This window comes from Athene noctua, chromosome 15 (assembly GCF_965140245.1).
Source record: "Athene noctua chromosome 15, bAthNoc1.hap1.1, whole genome shotgun sequence".
Taxonomy (NCBI): Eukaryota; Metazoa; Chordata; class Aves; order Strigiformes; family Strigidae; genus Athene; species Athene noctua.
In genome coordinates this window covers 4,868,292-4,890,215 of record NC_134051.1, presented here as the reverse complement: position 1 = coordinate 4,890,215, position 21,924 = coordinate 4,868,292, and positions in this window count along the sequence as shown.

The window sequence follows — 21,924 nt, the reverse complement described above, 5'->3', positions numbered from 1 at the left end:
AATTATAAGATTAACACCTTGTTTAGTGGTCAGATACTGTCAAGTGGTAAAAGATTGCTCCGGTTCGTCTCTATAGAGCATCGCTCACAAATTACCTTATTAAGCAGGATCTTGCTCGCGGTCGGCTCCCTGCACCTGTGTCCTCAGATATTTCCATTCATGGTGGAGAGGAGGCCAACACTCGGCCGGGGCTGCTGGGGGCTGCGCAGCTGCAGGAGCATTATTCCCTCTTACCATATTTGCATATCAATGAGCCCCTGATTAATATTTAAAGAGCCAGCTGTCCGAGCCACCTATGAAAGAAAAAAAGCTCTGTGAGGTTTTTATTTTTTTTTTTTTAGGGATAACACTTACTGCCCTTTATCAAGTATGCTTCATTTTTACCCCCCTATTCTTTTATTTTAAAAAAAAAAAAAGCCAGGGAAAAAATATGAAACGCTGTTAACGAGTTATCAGTGAATGAGTTGTGCTGCTCTCAATGCTTCTCAGTCCTTTTGTGCCATAGTTGCAGCTGCATCGAGCAGGTTTTGAGGGGCAGGAGCCCTGTGCCGGCGGGCGCCCATGGGAACTGTGTCTACGGGCAGCTCAGTGCAAGAGCACGAGGCCTGGGAAACGGGCAGCGTCCCTGCGGGCGGGCAGGGCAGGGCTGCCTCTCCTTTAGGGGATGTATTTCAATGCCCCCAGCTTCCCCCGGCTCGTGTCGCAGAGCCACGGCTGGTCCGATGGCCCTGTGGCCCCCGGGTGGGGAGGGGTGGACGCGGCGGCAGCGCGAGGGATGCTGGTGGTGACCCGTCAGTTTAACGAAGAGAAGCAAGGCACAAAGTGAAAGCTCGAGCAGGCTAATCAATTGAAATGCCATCAAAAAACTACGAATTGGTATTTTCTGTGCCTCCCCAGCACTCTTAATTGCCCGGCGGTTTTGTTTCCAGGCTTAAAAAGCTGTCATTTTAATAGACTATTCTTTTACCATTTTTTTTTCCTTGAGCATTTGTCAATAATCCTCCAACAGCGGCAGCTTTGTTATCCCAACTAATTGGAGTCAAGTAGGGCTGCAAGAAAAGATCGTTCACGACTGAGCCCTGGGAAAAATGCAAAAGGATTTTAATTTTCAATAAAATATGCAGATAAGTAGAAATTAACAGTGGGGAACGGGGTCTGGAGCCTGCATGAATAATGGTGCTGCTCAGACGATGGCAGCTCGAGTGATTTAATGAGGACTCGAGCGGGTAGTTGACGATGCCGGTGGCTCTGTGGGGCTGGGGGTGGGGGGGTCCATGGACCTGCCCCCCACACCTGCACGGCTGCCCACAGCAGATCAATGGCTCGGGGTGCTTTTGAGTAATTTAATCGACGTTTCTTGGGTGCAGGGGGTGAATGAGCCGTTTATCTGAGCGGCCGTGCCTAGCTGCAGCTAGCGGGGAACTATTTCAGGTCACACTTTGTTATTTTCATATACAAATGAAGGAAATTTGGGCATCCCTGTGAGGTGGGGATGGGATGACTGCGGGTTGCTGCACTTCTCGTGAGACCAAACACAGACACGGACCTTCTCTGCCAGTCCCAGCCTGAGCCCAGCGGTGGCCACCGGCCAGGAGTTTGGCCAGGATGTCCTGGGCAAGTGTTGCTGTCACACTCCCCTGCCCATTGCTGCGTTTTGACCCAGCTGGCAGCAGGTGGCCTCTTCTGCTGGTGCAGCCTCCAGAGAGGAACCAAACAGTTGGAAGCAGAAATAAAAATCCCTCCAGGTTCACTGGACGCACAGAGGCTTGGCTGGATTTGCCCAAACAAACGGGGCAAACAACCCCAGTGCTGCCTGCAGGGTCTCGCTGCCAGCTCCATGGCCACCAGATCGATCCTGTCTTTCCCAAGCATGTTTTTAGGAGGATTTTTGCACAACTGATGTCTCCCAGCCGTGCTCCATCCCACGGTGATGTGCTGTCCTGCCGGGCACAGCAGGGAGGGAGCCGAACGCAGCCGCTGAGGAGGTGCGGGCAGTTTCCTGAGTGCAGGATGGAGCTGGCTGAAGCGTGGGGGACCCGCTGGCCCCCACACCAGCCCCCCTCCAGAATTAACAGTCCCGTGGGGAGGGGGACAGCTGAGCTGTCACCTGTTGGAGCTCAGACACCGCAGCTGCGTCCGGCACCACCCGGCTCCTTTGAACCCGCCGGATTAGGCAGAGGAAAGTGCCACGCATGCACTTGTGCTCCGCATGCCAATGCCTTCCTCCTCCTCCTCCTCCTCCTCCTCCTCCCAGTGCTCTTACAAGCCACGCAGCCACAGCCTCCCCAACCCAACATCTTGTCCATTTGGCATCTTCCGCGCCAGCTCCTCGCTGGTTTGGGGACAGTCAGGACCTTTTGGGTGCTGGGGATTGGAGCCCCGTGAGCTGGCGGCTGCCCCCCGCAGAGCCCTGGGTAGGAGCAGCAGGGATCTGCTCTCAACTGGAGCAGGCGCAGTGGTGATGGAGGTGGGAGGGCCTCTGGGTGAGGGTCAAAGCACCTTCAGCATTTGGGACACTAAGTTCAGATCTGCTGAGCTTTATCCTTTGTATCCAAAACAGATAAAACCATAGAAAATCCAGGGAGGGGGGGAAAAAAACCCATCATTTTTTTAACTTTGGGAGAGCCACAATCTGCATGTGGACACTGCACATTTTTTTTCCACTCCATCTTTTCCCATCATGTTCCCAACTTCCTACCGTAGCCCTCTCAGGGGCTGGGGTGATGGGTGACAGCCCTGGTTCCACAGATGTCCCCTCTGTGGTATGGCCAGGGTGGGCTCCTCTCGCCTCGTGGAGCTGCTGCATCTCCAGTTGGGATGCGCTGGGTCCCCCAGTTTGGGTCAGCTTCCCCCAGTTTGGGTACATGCTGCCCTGTGCTGCTCTCCCTTTTGTGGGGATGGTGGAGCATGGGGCGGCTCATGGGGGGCGGCTGTGACACACCTGGGTGGCTCTGTCAGCCACCACGGCACGTGTTGTCGTGATGTTCCCAGCTCAGCAGAGGACAGAGGGGGACATTGGGTGTCTGAATTCTCCACTCGCCCCAAAAACCACCCCCATCCCTTCCCATCCCTCCCTTACACGCCTGCATGACGCCTCTCTCCTCACACTTCTATTTGCTCTTATTTTCCTCAATCTGAAATTCAAACCCATGGAGACACCAAACCCGTTCCGCAGTTTGTCAGCAGCAGCCAAGCTGTCACTGTGCCCTCACCGAGCTCAGCGTGAGGGACCAGGACTGGGACCAAGGCTTGGCCTCGGTCCCCAGGAGTCTGTTTCTTGAAGTGCAGGATTTGGCCTCTGTTTTTAAAAGCAGAGAGAGAGTGGTTTGGGTCTATAGGGTTTTTTTGTTTAAAAAAAAAAGCTTTCTTCCCAGTACTGTACTTTTTAAATTACCCAGTTTTGCTATCTGTTCCCCACGCTCATGCTTTTGGTCTATTTAAGAGCAAGAGTGTAACATTAAGGTGATTTATAGCAATCTCTGGAGTGGAAGGGCAGAGACTTGGTATTTTTTTCCTTTTCCTCAGGTGAAAGAAAACCTCGAATGTTAACTCACGAGACATTACAACGACTGCTCCGTCAATCCCTGATTTACGACCTCAAATTTATGAGTTAAAAATTATTATTCCACTCGCATATATTTTTTCCCTTGGCCGTTTTAGTGCTTGTGAAAGGTGAGGGGTTTGACAGCTCCTGGAAACAAAAGCCTTTAATATCTCCCTGAGCAAGGCTCTCCCAGGCAAGAAGAGAGATGCCAGGAGGGCTTTTCCTCCCTGCTGCAGATATTAGTCACTCCAGGCCGGTCTTAACCAAACAGAGCGGATAGTTTGCTTGAGATAAGCCAGGACTAATTAGCAAAGTCCGTTCTTGGTGCCTGGGGAATCCTCTGGGATTATCCTCAGTGGCCAGATCAGCGCTGGACTGGAGGGTGAGGCTGGGTGTGGAGGACATCCACCACATCCCCCTCCCCCTCCCAACATTTTCAGACCCCTCCCAAATTTTTTTGGACACCTCCAGACTTGTTGGCAAGGACACAAGGGGGCTTGGGCTCTGTGCCGCGTGGCGGTGGCAGGTCGCCCTCCTCTGAGGTTGCTCTGGGATTATTTTTAATCACTTTGGTGAAGTACCTCCCCTCTCCGCCATCCCCCAAGTGACACCAACATTTTGGGCCTAAACTAAACTGGCAGCAGTCTTTAAAATATAACACGCGTGAAATACCAGGGAGCAAAAAATATCCTCTTTAAAGCATATGTTGTGCAGTGGCTTAGAGAGCCGGGGGATTAAAACCTTAGTGGAGCTTGGGAAATAATGCCAGAGCCCCTGCTGCACTTCATTAAAGTACATTTTTGACGCAGCTTGCCTTATTCAATAACAATTTAGTTGACCAAAAACTAAATCGAAAGGGACAGGCAACTGTGTAGCATTTTGTTGCATTTTCATTTTCAGCATTTTTTCATGTCAATTTGCCATCTGCTGCCCCAGCGGCTGGAAGGCAGCTATGGGCCAGGGGCAAGGCTGAGCCTATCTCGAAGTAATGGAGGGGGGTGTGTGTGTGTGTCCCAAAATCAAAAAGCAGCTGGAGTTGGGGTTGAGCTGGTGCTCCTGCGGGGTTGGCTGGGCTGGATGCTGAGGCTCAGCACCGTGTTCACCTCGCCACCAGCTTCTCTGCTCAACCCACAGCCACAAGCCCCACTCGTGAATCCTAAAAGCTTTGGCCACACTGGGATGGAGTGAACATCTTGGGTTTCTCCTCCAGCTTAACCCTGATGTCCACAGTCATGGCAAAGCCCAAATGACTTCAAAGCCATCGGTGGCAGGCATGGAGGTCCACGGGGTGAATGAGGCTTTGCCACCATGGCCAGTTGCAGTGGGGATGCAGGTTGGCTTCTGGTTCTACTGGACACAAAAATGGAATGTGCTTTTTTAGGTGGTTTGAATGGCAAAGCAGAAAGGAAGAGTTTCACTGACTATGAGTGCTTCCTGGGGAAATCCCCGTTTTGAGGAAAAAGTTTTTTTTCTGTTGGAAAACATGCTTGGAGGAAGAAGGAGCAAGGATGCCTTGGTCTGCGCCGTACCCACAGGAGGGGCTGCAGATGGTTCTGGCATAAATCTGTCACTAAGGACACTTTGTGGTGCAGGGGGACGGAATCCCACAGCCCGGGGACAGCGTTACTTACCCAGGGAAGCTCTAGCAGCTCTGAGTATATTTGTGTTCGATATTTTCAAAACCCCTGAAGGCAGTACTCCACATTATGGAAAGTTCATTGAAAGAAAGGAACCAATTTCAGCCTGAAAGGGCACGAAACGGCCCCTCGGATGGTATCTAATTGTTTTCATCTCCTTCCTCCACCCGCTCCTAAAGTCGGGCGGATTTTTCTTCCCACAAATTGGCTCAAAAAGAAAAAAAATTGATCCCAGGTTGACATTTTTGTATTTCAAGTACTTGGGGGCGTGTTTCTCTTTAGCACAGAGGGAACATTGCAGCCGGGCAGCTGAAGGCCTGGCTCTATTTAATATTCCCCCTCCAACTCAAGTGGCTTAAAGACAACCCGACCGGGGCAGGAGGCACTGCAGGGGGGGGGGACGGGACGGGGGACGACGGACGGCGGGGGGGGAACACAGGCTGTGGGTGCAGATTCCCAGCACTTCTCCTTTGCCTGAATCCGTATGGGGCTGACCTGCCTTTGGTGTGTGTTTTGGGGTGCAGAGCACCTGCTGTGCCCTAGTCTGGCTGCCCATGGGTAGAGCAGGTGTCCCACGCTGTGCCACCCACTTTCGTCAAGGTGGGCACAAGGAGTTCAAGGGAGAGCAAACGCCGAGGGCTGTGAAACACACAGAGGTGTTCTCCAGCTTAAGGTGTCCCTCACCATGTCTGTATGCATCCATTGAAGACCAGACACTGGGCCAGGGGGATGCCTGGGATTCATCCAAGTCACAGAATCCCAGAACCATCTCAGTTGGAAAAGCCCTTGAAGCTCCTCCAGTCCAACCATGAACCTCACCCTGACCGTTCCCAACTCCACCAGATCCCTCAGCGCTGGGTCAACCCGACTCTTCAACCCCTCCAGGGATGGGGACTCCCCCCCTGCCCTGGGCAGCCCATTCCAACACCCAACAGCCCCTTCTGCACAGAAATCCTTCCTCAGAGCCAGCCTGACCCTGCCCTGGGCAGCTTGAGGCCATTCCCTCGGGGCCTGGCGCTCATTCCTTGGTTCAAGAGACTCATCCCCCCTCTCTGCACCCTCCTGTCAGGGAGCTGCAGAGGGCCAGGAGGTCTCCCCTCAGCCTCCTCTTCTCCAGACTAAACCCCCCCAGTTCCCCCAGCCGCTCCCCAGCTCACAGTCTCCTCCATTTCCACACCCCACATATCATGGACCTCTCTTGGCCACAGCCCTCCTTGTGCCAGGTGAGCTGGCGAGCAGAACAGTTTCGGGTCACACGCAGACGTGAGCTCGGCTCCTGAGGTCAGGCGAGAGCAGGAGGGGTCCCAGGGGAGCCCAGCAGCCAGGTCCAAATATGGATCCACCATGTGCATCTTCTCCAGGAGCAGCCGGCCAATGTTCCCACAGCGTGTGTCACGGTTCCCTGAATAACCAAGGCGTTCATACAAACAAAACAAAGAAACCCTCCGTCTCTCCGGAGACAAGTCACAAACAGAGAGCCAGGCCAGGCCCATTGATGGAGCTGGACGCAGTGAATCACTCAACCAGCTGTAGTTTAAGCAATTTGGGTCAAATATGCACCCTGGCGTCACGCCACCGACTTATCATGCGTTTCACTTGTTGTACCTCAGCTCAGGGTTTGCCTCACAGTTGCTTTTGGTTAACAGTACAGTCTTTGGGGTTGAATGTGGGTACCTGTTACACAGAGTTACCTAAGGAATCTTCTGTGTTGCTTTTATTCCTCTTTATTATGATGTCAGTTTTATTTTTGGCTAATTTTTACTGCAGCTAAACACAAAGGACAGCAAGAACAGTATTAGCAAAGAGCTTTACTGAGCTTTTAATGTTCCCCGTGGGTGCAGAGTGGACTTAGACACTCAACAAGTGTATAAACAGGTCCATAAAACATGCCTGGGGTATCCCAGTGGCGCAGCACCGAGGGGCTGTGGGCCACCTCCACACACAGGCGAGGGACTGAAGCCGAGGGCTTGGTACAGCTTCAGCTTAGCAAGGCTGGGCCCAGGGGAACTTTCTCCAGGATTACATCAGTAGCATGAGGATGCTGAGTGTATTGTCTGGGAATCTAGAAGACGAGGGGTTTTTTTTTCACTTTGAGATTATGTATATGATAAAATATGTTCTTCTGACTCTCGGGCCGCCTGCAAAAAAGGGACATGCTACAAAAGTGACGTCGCCTGATTTTCCAGTACCTGGGAATTGGCAGCTCTGTGTGCTGAGGCAGCCACGGGGCCGGGCTGGGGCTCAGTCCCCTTCTCTGCATCCCTGCCTGGTTCAGTACCTGGGCAGGGAGGTGTGTGCAGTGCTGTCTGCGAAATGGGGTCAAAACCGCCCCTTTTGGGTTCACCAGCTGCTGTGCACTGCTGCTCCAGGGATGTGCCAGGGTCCCACACCCTCAGGGACCATCCCATAGCTGTGGCAGGGGCTGGGGTGCGATGGGGAATGCTTGGCCCACACACACGGGTACCACTCTGAGGATGATCAGAACAGTAAGAAGCTCGGCCATGGTGCCTCTATCCATGTTGACCATTTGTCCTTAGCACTGCTCATGACGTTTGGATGATGTTTTAAGCAGCTGTGGGGTGCATGGCAATTAAACCCGGTGTTCCCAAGCATTTCTGACAGGATTATACCCCAAAAGAGAGAGCGAGGTGGGAGAAGGAGCAGAGGGGATGCAGCTGGGAGCCCTCCTGAGGCTGCAGGATATCTGAAGCTCAACCTCCGAGGATGGAGGGAGCAAGCTGGAGCCCCGGGAGGATGCGTGAGTGCTGGAAGGAGGAAGTCAGAGCAGGACTTTGCTGTTCAGCTCTACACTGGCTTCTTGTGTGCAGTGCAGAAGCAAAAATGGGGGAAGAGAGCAGGCCGAGGACTTTCGCTGTGGGGACAAGCTGCTTTGCACAAGTGTTTGTCAGGGAGCTGGGGGGAGGCAGAGGATCCAGTTCCTAAATTGGAGGCTAGCTGGAAAATGGAGGTCTGCCCCCAGGCAGCTGGGGATTAGCCGTGGGGATGTGTGGAAGGAGGTAAAACGTCGGGCTTCCTTCGGTCAAGATCACAGAGACATAGTTGAGTGTCGGCCAACGCATCTTGCAGGCCAGCGCTCTGCAGACAGACTCCACCTCCCGAAACAACCGCATTGCATTGGGCTTGGCAGCGCTGCTCCATCTGGCAGCCCCCTCCCGAACAGGCTCAAAACTGAGCTCATACGGAGCCAGAATAACCTCCTGTCCCAGGAGGGGACAAGAGGAGGGGAGCAGGACCCACATCATGTTCGGTGTTGGTGTTGGGTCTGTCCCGCAGGTGCAACACCCTCGGGAGCACCTAAATGGGTGGGAGAAGTAGGACTGAGCTGAGCATCACCTCACCCTTGCGTGCAGAGTTTAAGGAGACCCTAGTCATGACTTAATCTCTTGCACAAGCCTGTCTGGATGGAGGAGGGAAAGGGGGATGACTCCTTGTTCCTGACCTGGCCTTGGTGCCCGCCAAGCCCACCCAGGGCTTTTGGCTGGTGGGAGGGATGGTCAGAGGGACTGGCTTCTCCAACCAGCACTGCCCGCCCGCTGAGCCCAGGGGGTGCTGAGCTGTGAAGCTTCTTTATAAAGCCCCCCAGATTTGCTCCAATTCAACATTTCAGCAAGAAACTAAAATTTATATGGGGAAAAAAACAGAATTAATGTCAGTGGGGATCTTCAGTAAATCATTCAGATCCTCCGTCCTCTCCAAGGAGGCTGGAGTTGCTCCAGAACTGCAGTTTTAACCAAAAGAAGCTAAAACAAACAAACAAAAACCCAAAAAACCCACTTGGCTGTGTTTTCCATCATCCCCTTCCCCCTCCTTTTTGATCGTCTCTGTCTTGTACAACCCTGGTATAGGCAGATAACTGAGGATTTCACCCATCTTTTCAAAGTAGTGTAGAGGAAGAAAGCAGCCTTTGTAAAGGGGTTTCTGAAGTTCTCTGTTCTGGGAAGGTTGGAAATAGCACAAAAACATCCTTTCTCACTATATTGTGTCGCTTCCAGCTCTAAGCTTCACCACGACCCAGATGTTTAGATGCTGATGCTGGAAAGGAAAATAAGAGCCATGGCGAGAAAGCCAGGAGAGTGGGGATGCTGTGTGAAATTTTCTTCTAGAAACCTGCAGTGCTTTGGGTACAATGTTCTTTTCGAAGCAGGGAAGAGAATTAGAGGAGACTCAGACATTGTGAATTAATATCTTAATTCAGTGTGTATAGTGATGACTGTTAGGCCAACTGCACATCTCCTTATGGGCAACCGTATAGTTTAAGGCATTATGCATGTTCAGCCTTGAACGTGTTCAGGGTTTGGTACTGTCAGGCATTTTTTTTCTGCCTTTTGATCTGATTCGCCCTTTTTCACCACATTGGTCCCAAGTTTTCCCAACCTTGGGACAATTATTGGTGTGAGTTCATGGGTCTGCTTTTAAGATAATCTTAATTCAGAAGGAGGAGGGACCTCCTTAGGCGGATGTATGGAATAACTCTGTTATTACCTAATTCATTAGACAAGGAAAGTTAAGTGTGAAACTTCTTTATTGTCCATATCCTCTCTGTGATTATCCTGTCTCAGCAAGAACATCTCCGAATGTCCGGTCCATAGTGCTTCTCTAATTGTTCTGCCTCAGCAAGAATTTCTCCAAGCAAAGTCCACCCTGATGTGGGAAGGGGGTGACCCCCAACTCTCCCACTGTGTCCGTCCAGCTGCCAGGACGTGTGTCCAGCTGGATTTTGTGCTGGAGAGAGGGGCTGGGACCGGACTGAGTGCACCCAGATGTTGATGGCAGTTCGGGGGGGGGGGTCAAGGCACCATCTCCCACCCATCCTAAACCTGCTGCTGCCAGAGCACAGGTTGTCCTGGCCAAACCCTGGAGCAGGAGGTGGGAGCTGAACGCGTCTCTGCTCTGGCAGGCAGAGGAGTGAGATGAACTGCTCCGGCGCTGACTTTTCAGAGCCCGAGCCCTGGCTCTCACCACACGCCTGGCCAGGGGCTTGTCCTGGCGGCGGGGTCCCACAGCTGCCACTGCAGAGGGGAGAGGGGACCTTTCTGCCCTGCGCTCTCCTGCCTTCTCTGAGGGGTTAAGGCAGAGACCAGGATGCTTTAAAAACAAAGCCTCGAGCCTGCAAAGGTTGTGCTGCTGGAGTGACACGGCAGATTCACCCTCGGCGGCGGCAGGCAGCCATGGAGCAGCAAACCATATAGTGGAGCTGGGTGAGAGGAGGAGCTGGGCTCCATACTCACCCACAGACCCCAGGAATGTGTCCTGCGAGGGTCCTCGGGCGGGATGACCTGCCCAGGGAGCCTGCACATCCCTGCCCCGTGGTCAGCCTTCAGCTCAGAGCCTGTCCCTGGAGCATGGACGGCAGTTACTGCTGTGGAGGGATGGGCTGTGGGTCAGTGGTTGCAGGGAAAATCCCGCTGCCCAGCTCCTCCACAAGCTGCTCTGCCGGAGGGTGGATGGGGGCAGTGTCGGAGGCTCGGCCCTCCCGGAGAGGACAGCCCACCACCACCCTGGGCTTGAACGGTGCTGAAATTATGCTCATGTTTGCTGCAGGTCACTGTCCCCAAGCATGTCCTCGCCATCCCCAACCTCTGCACTTGGCTGTACTGGGGGGCGGTCAGAGACCCGCACGCTTTCTCCCCATCCCCACTCCCACCCTCCCTTTTCCCCACCTGTGCTGAATTTGTTTCTCCCCGAGCAGCTCCCCATAGCTTGACCATTAACAAAAGGACTTGGCCAAAGGCCTCGGTGACCATTCGCATGCTAAACCCTCTGGGGCACTGCCCGCCAGCCAGGCCCTGGGCACCCGCGGCCCCCGCGCCGGCGCTGCCAGCACCCCACTTTTGGCACGCCGCGGAGAGCTGCCAAATCGCAGCCGCGCTGGTGCCAACTCAGAGAGAAAGGGGCGAGGGAGCCTCACACAAAGAGCGGTTTATAGCCCGGCCGGGCACCTGACACGGGGAGGAGGGAGGGCTGAGACGTGCTTAGCCCTGATAATCCTCAGTTTGAGTTTAATTTTTTTTTTTTTTTTTTTTTTTTAATCAAAAGCACAGCAACAGCTGGGGCTGAGGCTTTCCAGGAGATGAACTCATGAACAACTGTTCAAAATAACTTTATTCGTACTGCTATTAGATCAGTCCACTGGGGAGCAACCAATTATTTTTGATTACTCGAGGCAGATAAGGCTGGGGTAGAGCCCAAAACCACGCGCTGCAAGGGATCAAGGGCACTTTGTGGCTGGGACACATCGGCCATGCGGCTCCCTGGCAGGTGACAGCCCCCAGCACCCATGGGAGCCCCCAGCACCCGTCCAAGCTCCCTCCACAGTGTGAGGGATCATGCTGGGAGTTTTTGCAGGAGAGTTTTGCAGGTGTGCACCGTGTGGATGTGCAGGAAGCAGCAGGCACTGGCCCGCTGTGGGGATATTTGCAAGCAGATGTCCTTTTTGCCTAAAACCCAATTAACAGTGATGCTGCAGAGCTAATTAGCCTGTCCAAGGCTGGTCTGTCCATCTTGTAATAAGCCCCAGAGCCAGCATGGCATCAGCACAGGGAAACAGGAGGGGTCTGGAGCAGGACAGGTCCCTTCCCAGCTGCCGAGCATGCTCCCCAGGGAGCATCACGGGGTCCGAGCAGGGCAGAGCCCACTCACCCACCCTCTTCCCATCCCACAGACCAGACTTAAAGTCCTTTCAGTCAGCTGAGGCCAGTGCTGGACATTTTTGCTTTCCAGCATGACATCAAGCAAACCTGAGTGTGAGATCTGTTAGCCAGCAGGATAATCTCCCTGGGGAAAGGAAGGTGGAAGCTAAAACACTAAAAACTGGGCTGTAGGGAACAGCCTGCACTGGCCAGGAGACAGACTGCATGATCTAATAGGTCTTTTCCATTCCTCGCTCCTGTGATTCAAGAAGTCTTGTCACTAGGGATTTTTTAAAAATAGACTGGATGAAACAGAAGACGGTGGATGTAGGGATCAGTCCTGCCTTGGCTGGGAGGCAGGTTGGTCTAACAGGACTTTTCCATCACTTTGTTCCATGATTAATCGAGACAAGAAAAGAAAAAGGAAATTGATAAACACAATAGTAATTCCATCCAGGGTTTGCCTTAGTCAGGTTATTATAATCCTGACATCATGTCTTGAAAAGAAGACTGGAAATAAATCTCTAGTAGATAATATCTGCTCTCTGGGATGGAGAGGTGCACCAGGCTGCCAGGAGCATGAGGAGTTAATGCCTTTGGTGGTCCCCTCCCCAAAAAAGCTGTTTCTCCCAATTTCACTGGGTCTCAAACCAGCACGTGGCTTCCAAGGAGACTTCACACCTTCTTCTGCCTGTGCACCTCAGCCCTTCCTGCTAAAATCAACCCCCCTTGAAAAAAAACATTTTCTGAAGGCATCTCAAGGTGGTTGGGAAGTTTATTTCCTGCCAGGTCATTTAATCAGGACAAACGCTGGAAGTTTGGGTGTAGATGAGCAATATCGAGACTTTTTCTGTCCCTTTGGGCTTTATGGCGTTACTGGGGTGTGAAAGATATGAGCGAGGTTACTCAGAAAGGTGTCTTAGCCCACAGACCCCTCTCCAGCCCTCACCAACGGCACCAGGAACTCAGAAATCACCGTTTCAGGGAGGCAAATGGAATATTCTCCCTTTTTTTCCCTAAATAGTCTCCACTAATAGAAGGTCTCAGTCTGGAATTGATTTGATTCCAGTCACTAGAGCTGCTGCTACCAGGGATTTTGTAATAGTCCACAAGGCCACAAATCTTTTCCTCTACAAATAGGTATGATGTAAAACCCAAATCCTGACCACCTCATGGTTTGGAGTCTTGTGGCACTTGCAGCCCAAGCCGGGAGTGCGAGTCCTGGGCTTCTGGCCCGATTCCAGCCACAGAATTCCTGTTCCGTCTCCACATCCCCCGCAGCTTCACCCGTGGAAATCGAAGCTGCCCCCATTGGGTCCCAGCTGCTCCCGCCACACCACGGCACTCACTGAAGCGGCCTCAGCACCCTGGCCCGGGGAAAGATGCATTTGCAGGGGCAGCACTTGCTTTTTTACTCATTTAGGTTTTTTCACAAGCGGTTTTTTGCCTGTGAGCACACACTCATCTACTTTTCCACAAGCAGTCCCTGTGCTGCCTTCCTCCCCTCCAAGGGCTGCTGCTGCTTGTCGCTCTGGTGCAAAATCCCAAACAAAATCCCTCCCACCTGTAAAGGAGAAATCCAGAGGAAGACACACAGCTCTGCTGCACCTTCCAAAGGTCAGACCATCTCCAGCTCAGGAAAATTTCTGGCAGTGTTCAGACCCAGCACAAGGCCTCTGGGTCAAAACATGTAAAAAAAAAGTATTGCAATATTCAGAGAGCAAAAATTTTAATATTGCACCCAGCAGTTCTCGCACAGCATCTCTCTGCAGCCTTAGTGGATGAAATATATATTTTTTTTTTTTAAAAAACAGCGGCCCGCTCGCTCACTCCGGCAAAGGTCATGATGCAGAGATGAGCTATCACGGCATCTTTAAAAATCCTCCGCGTTCCCCCCCCGTGGTGATCTGCAGCCGACAGTGCCCTCTAGCGCGGCCCAGCCCCCCCGGCATCCCCCTGCCCACCCCCCTCCCAGCTGGCAGCACCCTCAGCTGCTGTCTGGGGTCTCGTTTGTTTGGGGAAAAATAAGGATCCGCAGCATCACACTTAAATTTTTCATTTCACACTCCCGCTGCTGGGTGCAGTCCTGCCCGGCTAAAGGCACCCGCTGGGGACCCGCAGCCCCAGTGATGGGCTCTCACATTTTGGGGGTGCTCAGGGCTGTTTCTCACTCAGGAACACTTTTGTATGGGGCTGCCCTGGGGTGCTGGCGGGGCATTGCAGAACCCACTGACACGGCCCCTCTGGTTGATGCTGACACTTTGGTGTTATGTCCCCTCCCCTCCTGTCCCTCCTTTGCCCTTCAGGGAGAGGGAAGATGGTTTTCATGGGCAGGGAGGTCACCGCTGAAGCACTGAAATGCCACATGGTGATACTGGGGGAGACCAGGCTCAGCCCACATGACAGTCAAGCAGCTCTGGATGGCTGGGAGTTGTCTTTGGATGCCAGCGTCCAGCCCCCACCAGCAGTGAAGACACAGCTCCTGTCTCCCCACCTCTCTCCTCGGGGTATTGGGTCCCACCAGCCCTCGCGCAGGTAAGGACCTTCAGAGATCCCTGAGACCACGACGGGCACCCGGGGGCTGCTCCTGCCAGGCTGCTTTCAGGGCAGCAGGACAGGGTGGCCGGGGATGGGTTCGCAGGTGGTGAAGCACCCAGGAAACCACCAGGACACATTTGGCTGGCCTGAACCTGATGTGATAAGAGCTGAGAAGAGCCCATCCTGCCCGTGGGGGTGTAGTTGCAGATGTTCGGTAACACCGGGACACGGGCAGGGCCGTTAGCGATCACAGCGCTGTTTAACCATGCACACACTTGTTTTCCTTGGCTCTGACAGAGAAATGTGCTCCTCAAGGACTTTTCATTAAGCAAAAAATTTATGAGAGAGGATGAAAATTGTGTTTTACTGTCTGAGGTCTTGGTCAGTGGTGTTTCTTCAGACGTTTTAGTAATTCATCTTGGCAAAGACTGAGAAAATTTCTCCAGTGAAACAAAAAATTTAACTTCCACATTTGGAGTCGGTTGCATCGGCCAGTTCCATCCCCAGCATGGACCAATGCCCAGAGCAATGACCGGCCCCCCCGAGGATTCAAAACAAAAGCGAAACACCTCACAATTTATGTCCAGTGAAAAAATAATGTGTACATGATGTAAAGCGTTACTGGTATTTGATGCTAATTTTAGTGGTCACCTTGGCTGCGTTTGAGGAAGTTGCCGGTGCTGCCAAAAGTAAATTTACCTGATGATGAATGAGGAATCAGAGCATAAAATAAATAAATATCAGCAACACCTTTTTTTTTCCTTCTTTTTAGGCAGATCGGTGTCATCCAAGGTCACACATTTGTGCAGTAGAACTACTGCCAGAGCTTAGCTCTTTAAAATCATGTTTAAGTCAAGAGCAGCTTCTTTAAGTGCTGGATTTAAAAAGACTAAAGTAGAGTCTCCCAAAAATTCTTGCCCATTGGTTACATTTTCATGTTGGTATTCATCTCGTTCCCTCTTTGTGCTCAGGCTTGGAAGAAGCTTGCCATGAACTTCTGCAAAGATTCCTTGTTTTCCTCCTCGAAATCAGGCCCGAAAACTCCTGTGCCAGGTACCGACTGCTCTATATTTGACCTTTTTCTCCTGTTCATGGAAAAACTTTTGCAAAGTTATACTCCAAGATGGAGAAAAAGAAGGATTTTTTTTGACAAAACGCAACAAATCTCAACAAGCAGGAAAATCTTTTGTTTCCGTCAGCAGTTTTCGGAGAGCGGGAACGGTTCCTGGCCAACTCTCAGCTTAAACTCGAGCCAGGCTCTGCTCGAAGGGAGGCAGAAGCTTCCCGTGGAGAAGCTCATCCCAGAACGGCCCCAGGCAGGGGGTCGTCTCTGCTTCCCTCTGAAGCACGCTGGCCACCGTCAGAGGATGGATACCGGACCACAAGCCTGGGGGAAATGCAGCCATTCCCACATTTTTATGATTTCTTTTAATTACTCCAGGCGGGAGTTTAGAAGGAATAAGTGCTTTCAGGCTCATGGCACTGCAGCGATGGGAAGCAGAGCATCGGATGCTCGTTTCTCCTTGTGCTTCCCAAAATCTGATGCAAACCCTCTGCAAGTTAAATTTGAAAAACGGCTTGGGAGCAAAACAGTCAGGAGCCCTCCTAGAGTGACCCCTGGTCCCATGGGCTCAGAGGGCAGCAAGTGTCACTGCCTGCCTGTCCAAGCTGTTGCTAATTACTGAAAGCATTTTATTTAAAAAAAAAAAAAAAAAAAGCAGGCAGTTCCCTCATTAAAAAAAATCAAGTTTTGTTTGCATGTAATACCAGCCATTCTGCAGTTTTGGAGATATTTGGGAGTTATTTTAATTTATATTTCTCCCCCCCCTCAAAAGAGGATGCGGAAAGGAGATGTGTAAGGTCACAGAAATAACGCAACCTACAAAGGCAGGCGGATGGAAAGTTTGCAGTACGTTAAGCAGGAGAGATGGGGCACAGCTGAATTTATAGCAGCCCTCAGAAAAATGATAAATGGAAGCTGTAATTTTTAGGGGGGGGGGGGGGGACAGATCACGGGTGAGGGAACAAAATAATAAAAAAAGCATAAATTAAAAACCTGGCTTGACGGCTGGGAGTAGAAAGCATTTGGCTCGTATATAATGTGAGTTTCTTCTGGAACATGATCCAGGGCAGTGCATGGAAATTACCTGCAAAAAGATTTTCTAGTAAGTCATGTTACGGTGAACTTTCTCCATCACAGCTCCGTTGACTGATGCCCCAGGAGGGGTGGCTCAACTTTGCTTCCCACTGCTCCCGAACCCATCCTGCAGCAACCGCTCGGGCTCAGCTGTCCACATTAACCAGATATTTAATATATACAGGCTGAAATTCATCGTGCAGGGCCAGTGCACTATTTAAGCCCAATACAAGCCCGGCAGCATGCTCTGTATTTCTCCTCATGGCTTTAGGAGAGGTTTTGTGGGCCATCAGGCAGCTGCCTGTTTCTGCACCCATCCGGCAGCACCAGGTGCTGGTCCCTGGGGTGGGGGGCAATGCGTTGCCAGTTGGGGCCAGCAGCTTTCACCCAGCAAAGAGAGTACCCAAATGGGAGCCTCCATCGCCGGTAGAGTGCAGAAGTGTCTGTACTGAATGTCCTCCAGCAACCTCAGCACCTTCTCTGCAGGAACGGCCACGTTGAACGTCCTCCAACAACCTCAGCACATTGTCTGCAGGAGCTGACGGGACCCCCACTGGCCCCCAGCAGGGGTGCCCCGTGGAGGAGCTGGCAGACGGTTTCCCGTGGGGTAAGAGCTGCTTTTGCAGGGCAGCAGGCAGCGAGGCTCCTGCCTGCACCATCGCCACAGACCTCGGCTTCGGCGGGGATTTTCTCATGTGTCTGCCAGCAAACGCAGTCACAGGAGAGGCAGGAGTGGGGGCGTGAAGGCAAAGATTTTACCAACAGAGAAACACTGTATTTGTAAGCCTCACCCTTCCCCCCCAAAAAAAGATAAAGCAGGATGAATCCCAGCCCTAACAGACTCTTGAGTTTATTCTGTGCAGGGCCCAGTCCCCCGCCTCTGCCCAGCCCAAGGTCCCAGCCAGGTCCCAGATCTCCATGGACGTCTCTGTGTCACACACACAACCAGACCCCCTCGGCCGCAATGGCTCGTGCAGAACATCCTTCCTTTCCTTGCTCTGCATTTCAAAAGGATGAGCATCCCTGGAGGATTTTATGGCTTGCTGTATGAACAGAGTGACTCCAGGAGTGGGAAGGAACCGAGCACCTTTCCATGACACATTTTCACCCACCACATGTTTCTCAAAGAGCAGCAGACTCGCAGCACCCCAGACTTTCCAAGTCTTGTCCTGACGGCCAAGTTTGTCTCTAAACCTGCCTGGTTTCTTTGGGTTTGAGTCCATCTACCGATCCCTTTTTTGATGCCAGAAATGCCTCCGCAAGCCAGATTTCCCTGGTAATTGTCCTTTGGATTAGTTTGGAAAATTGCATAAGCCCTGGGTTAGAGCTGGCTGCGTCTCTCATCTGAGTGCCTGAGGCTTCATGGGGCAAAGACTAAAGAGCTGCGAAATGCAGAGATATAACAGATGTTGACATGTAGTGAAAATACTAGACGCAGGAGCCTAAGATAATAAATCTGAAAAATTAACACGTAGGAGAACGAAAAAAGGAGCAATATGTTTTGGTAATCATTCTGAACTGCTGAACCCTTCTCCTGCAGTTCAAAAATCTTTGGTATTAAGCAGATGTCATTCAACCAATGATTAACACATTACCGAATTTCTCCAGTCGTTTAATAAAAGTTTTACATAACATGCAGGTAATTGCTTCCAAATGTCAAGGTAACAATGTAGGCTTCTATGGATGGCATTGTTTCCAGCATCAGGTGAAAACTCCTCTTGTTGCCTTGATATCAGGTGAAGTCTCACTGCGAAGACCCTGCGCCGGGCCAGCTGCTTTTCCCGTCACTCCTCTGAACACCAGAGACAAAGAAACAGGCTGGGATGAGTCAAACCCTTTGATCTGGGAATGATTTAATGATTTCTTCCTTTCAGATGTCTGTATGGGCAGCAAACAGGCCTTGTGCTCCAAAACTGTGGCACAGGTATATGTCTTTTCTGTGATTTTTTTTTTTAACTTTTCTTGCTAGAATATCCCATCGCTGGTGTGTGCAAGGAGGTGATGGCAAGAACAGACTGAATGGGAATGTCTGGGCAGCAGTGATGGGGTGTCGTTCTTCATAGAAGCCCTTGCCCTGAACCCAACCCATGCTCAAAATCTGAAATTATCCATCGTGAGATCAGGCAAAAAGTTATCCCAGCCAGTTTATTTGCTGGGGAACTGTCCTGCAGTACAGCCAAGGGTACTTGCTTTGCACTGGGGCAGGATCTCGCTTGTTATTTCAGCGTCAGTGCAGGAGGGAAGTGTGAGAGTGATGGATGCTCGGGGACAGGGGAGCCTGACAGGCTGCAAACTCTATGCAGACACGGAGAATTGCTGGCTAACGGCTTTCAAGGCTGCAAATGAGCTTCCCAATTTATTAGAGCTGGAGAACAGGATACCTTTAAAACAAGCAATCTGTCATGAGACGTATCCTGTATCTGTCAGAGGCCAGCATGACTCCGTTGGGGGAAATCCGTGACAAAAATCTAGGGAGGGCTATAAAAAATGCATGTTGATGCGGTTGTTTTGACATGACATTTCTTTTTAGGCAGCCTTCTGTGTAAGCGTTTCTGCTGCCACCACAGGTAGCATGTGGCGTCTCCGCTAACCAGCATCTCTGCTATGGCTCTTGCTGCTGCTGAGAAAGCAGCATTGTCCCAGTGTCTTGCAAACGGAGAGAAGATGCGTCCAAGCTGCAGACGCTGTCGGTGCAGCACTCTGGCAGCCCGCAGACAGCCCAGACCCCCAGGAGCATACCTGCGTTCCTTCTTCTCTGTGTACTCTGTGTAGAGGGATTATAACAGCGCTGACCCTTTCCAGACGCCTGTGAGCACGGAGCAGGTGATGGCTGAGGATGCACAGGTAGATTCACTGCAGGGTGATCCTTGTGTGGTGTTTATAGCTGATGCCACAGCCAAGGCCCAGGTCCATGTCAAGACCTTGGGCACATTTTAGGTGCCTGGTGCCATTGAGGCAGGACCAGACCTGGCCTCCAGCTGCTCCTCCAGCAGGCTCAGGTGTCCTATGGATCCCGGCAGGCCCATGGTTTGCTCTGAGACCCCAGAGCATCTCACACAGCACCAGGCAGCTCTGTTTAGGGCCCTGAATCCCACCCCTGCTTTCCTGGAGGGTGGGTTGCACCCGGCAGTGGCCACTGCCTTTGCGTCTTGTTGGTGGCCACCTTCATGCCCTGGGCTGACAGGGGCCACCATTTGCAGCACCAGCACTGGGGTTGACTGTGTAGGCTTTCCTGCACTAGGAAGTTTGGGCCTGTTCCCAGCACCGCTGCTATGGACAGAATGATTTATGGACACATTATTAAAACCATATTTTCATCCTCAGAGCATGAGGGAACCAGTGGGTGGTACTTGAGGCAACATGCCCAGGGAGGATGGGGGTGTTCCTCAGACCACCTGGCTTCTCAACAGAGATGAACAGCAACAAAGTTGGGTAACGGGCTGGCCCAGAGCACCAGAGAGGAGATGCTGGAGCAGGTCTAGCCTCGCTCAGGAGGAACAGATTACCCAGGAAACATCTCCCACCTCCCCGCATGCTTAACATCATTCATCAGCTGCCTCTGCTCTCCATCACTGTCGGGCACCGAATTTCTGCACATGGATGGGCTGCTCAGAGACAGGGGAGAAGGTAATGTGATCCAGGGTGAGGGTGAACTTATCCAACCACGCACCTTCTGCAAGGACATAGCATAGCAGAATTACTGCCATGCCTAACCTGCCAGCGAGCAGCTCTTCTCAGATCAGCTCATCACAGTTTCTCAGCAAATACAAGGAAAACATTTACAGGGCACCTGCTCCCCCACCCTCACACCTGGAGACCTTCTGCCTTCACCTCTTTGAACAATCGGCCATGCTCCCTCATCACCTCTGGGACCTGGCGCTGCTTCTCCAGACCCGCTCGTCACACCGTGACAGATGGGTCCCTCCTGCCTTTGAAGCAGATGAGGCACTGTGCGATTTCATGGCACTGCCTGCAGATTGCTCGAGTGCTTCCTGGGGCCAGGGGTGCTGGCACATGCGTGTGGGGCAAGACTGGAGCCATGAAGAGAAATGTGCTCAAGCACAGCCCCGGGATGGCAGTGAGCGAGGTCATTCGGAGGATGAAAACAGGATGGCAGTAGCATCACTGGATTTCCAAGCCTGGAAATAATTCTCTTTTAATTTGATTTTTTTAAAAAAATAGGAGCACTTCATCTTTTTTATCATGTCCACATCAACTTCTGTCAAGAGTGAAAACCCAGCTCTTTTTTGTGTTTGTTTTGTGGCTTTATGAAGACATAAATCTGCAGATCTTGGCTCCCACACGTCCTTATGGGACTCCTAGAGATCCAGTGGTAACAGCTATTTGCTCTCCAGCTCCAGCATTTTACAGCCTACCAGAACAAATCCCACTTGCCTACCCTCCCGTCTAAAGCCCCGGAGTTCAGAGAAGTGAGGACACACCAGATGGTCTGGCACAGCCCGGTGATGGCAGCCCGGCCGGGGAGAGTGGGGTGAAGGCTGGATAAAGCTCATGGAGATGGCTGATTTGCTACCTTGAACTTGTTCAGCGTTTCTTACTGCCGACATCTGTGGTAGGGCAAGAGGTGTGCGAGCATCTACCTGTCCATGGGCTGCAGAGTGGACGTGACCTTTCCATGGGCCAGTGCCGAGCTGCTCGGAGAGAGCGGGGCTGTGCGACTGCTGAAACGGCCTGGCAGGAGGTCTTTAAATTGCTCGATGTCTCTGTACTGAAAAGCAATACCTGCTGAGATTAAACCGTTTGGCCTCCTTCCCCCTGTCTCCAAGGCAAACATAGACAGTTCTATTCATACCCACAAGAAATACATATTTCAGCATTTGATTCTTTTTGTGTGTGCTTTGTTTTATCTAGCGCCATGGAGCTTGGATGTCTTTTTCATCTCATATTGTGCTTTGGATGCAGCCTCTTTTATTCAGCCCTCTCGCTGCCTTCATAAAGAATAACAGCGGCAGTTGTTGTTTTTTCCCCTGGAGCATGGGCTGCTGTAAACCAAAGGGAAACTTCTTGCTGAAAGAGGGAGAGAGCAAGCGGGACACTGCCATATCCATTTCCACACCAGAGCTGCAGCTCTGCAGGCCCTGCAGTTTGGATTTCTCAAGCCTTCACAGAGAGCAACAAATTGTCCTGTAAAAATTCTTTGGTGGAATTTTCTTTTTCTAAGGAGACAGGCCCAGCTTATAAACTTGGGACTAAGATATTCTACTTCTTAAATGGACAGCAAAATCCAAGACAGACACCGTAGCACTGAAATCTAACAGGGTCCTCAGATTCTGCCCCTCTTCCTGGCTGTGGAAAGCCCATTTTGTGGGCTTAGCTAAGCCCACATCTCATGCAACCTCTTGGCAACTGTGATAAAGGAGAAAACCTTGCAAGGACATTTCTGCTTATCTTCCAGTT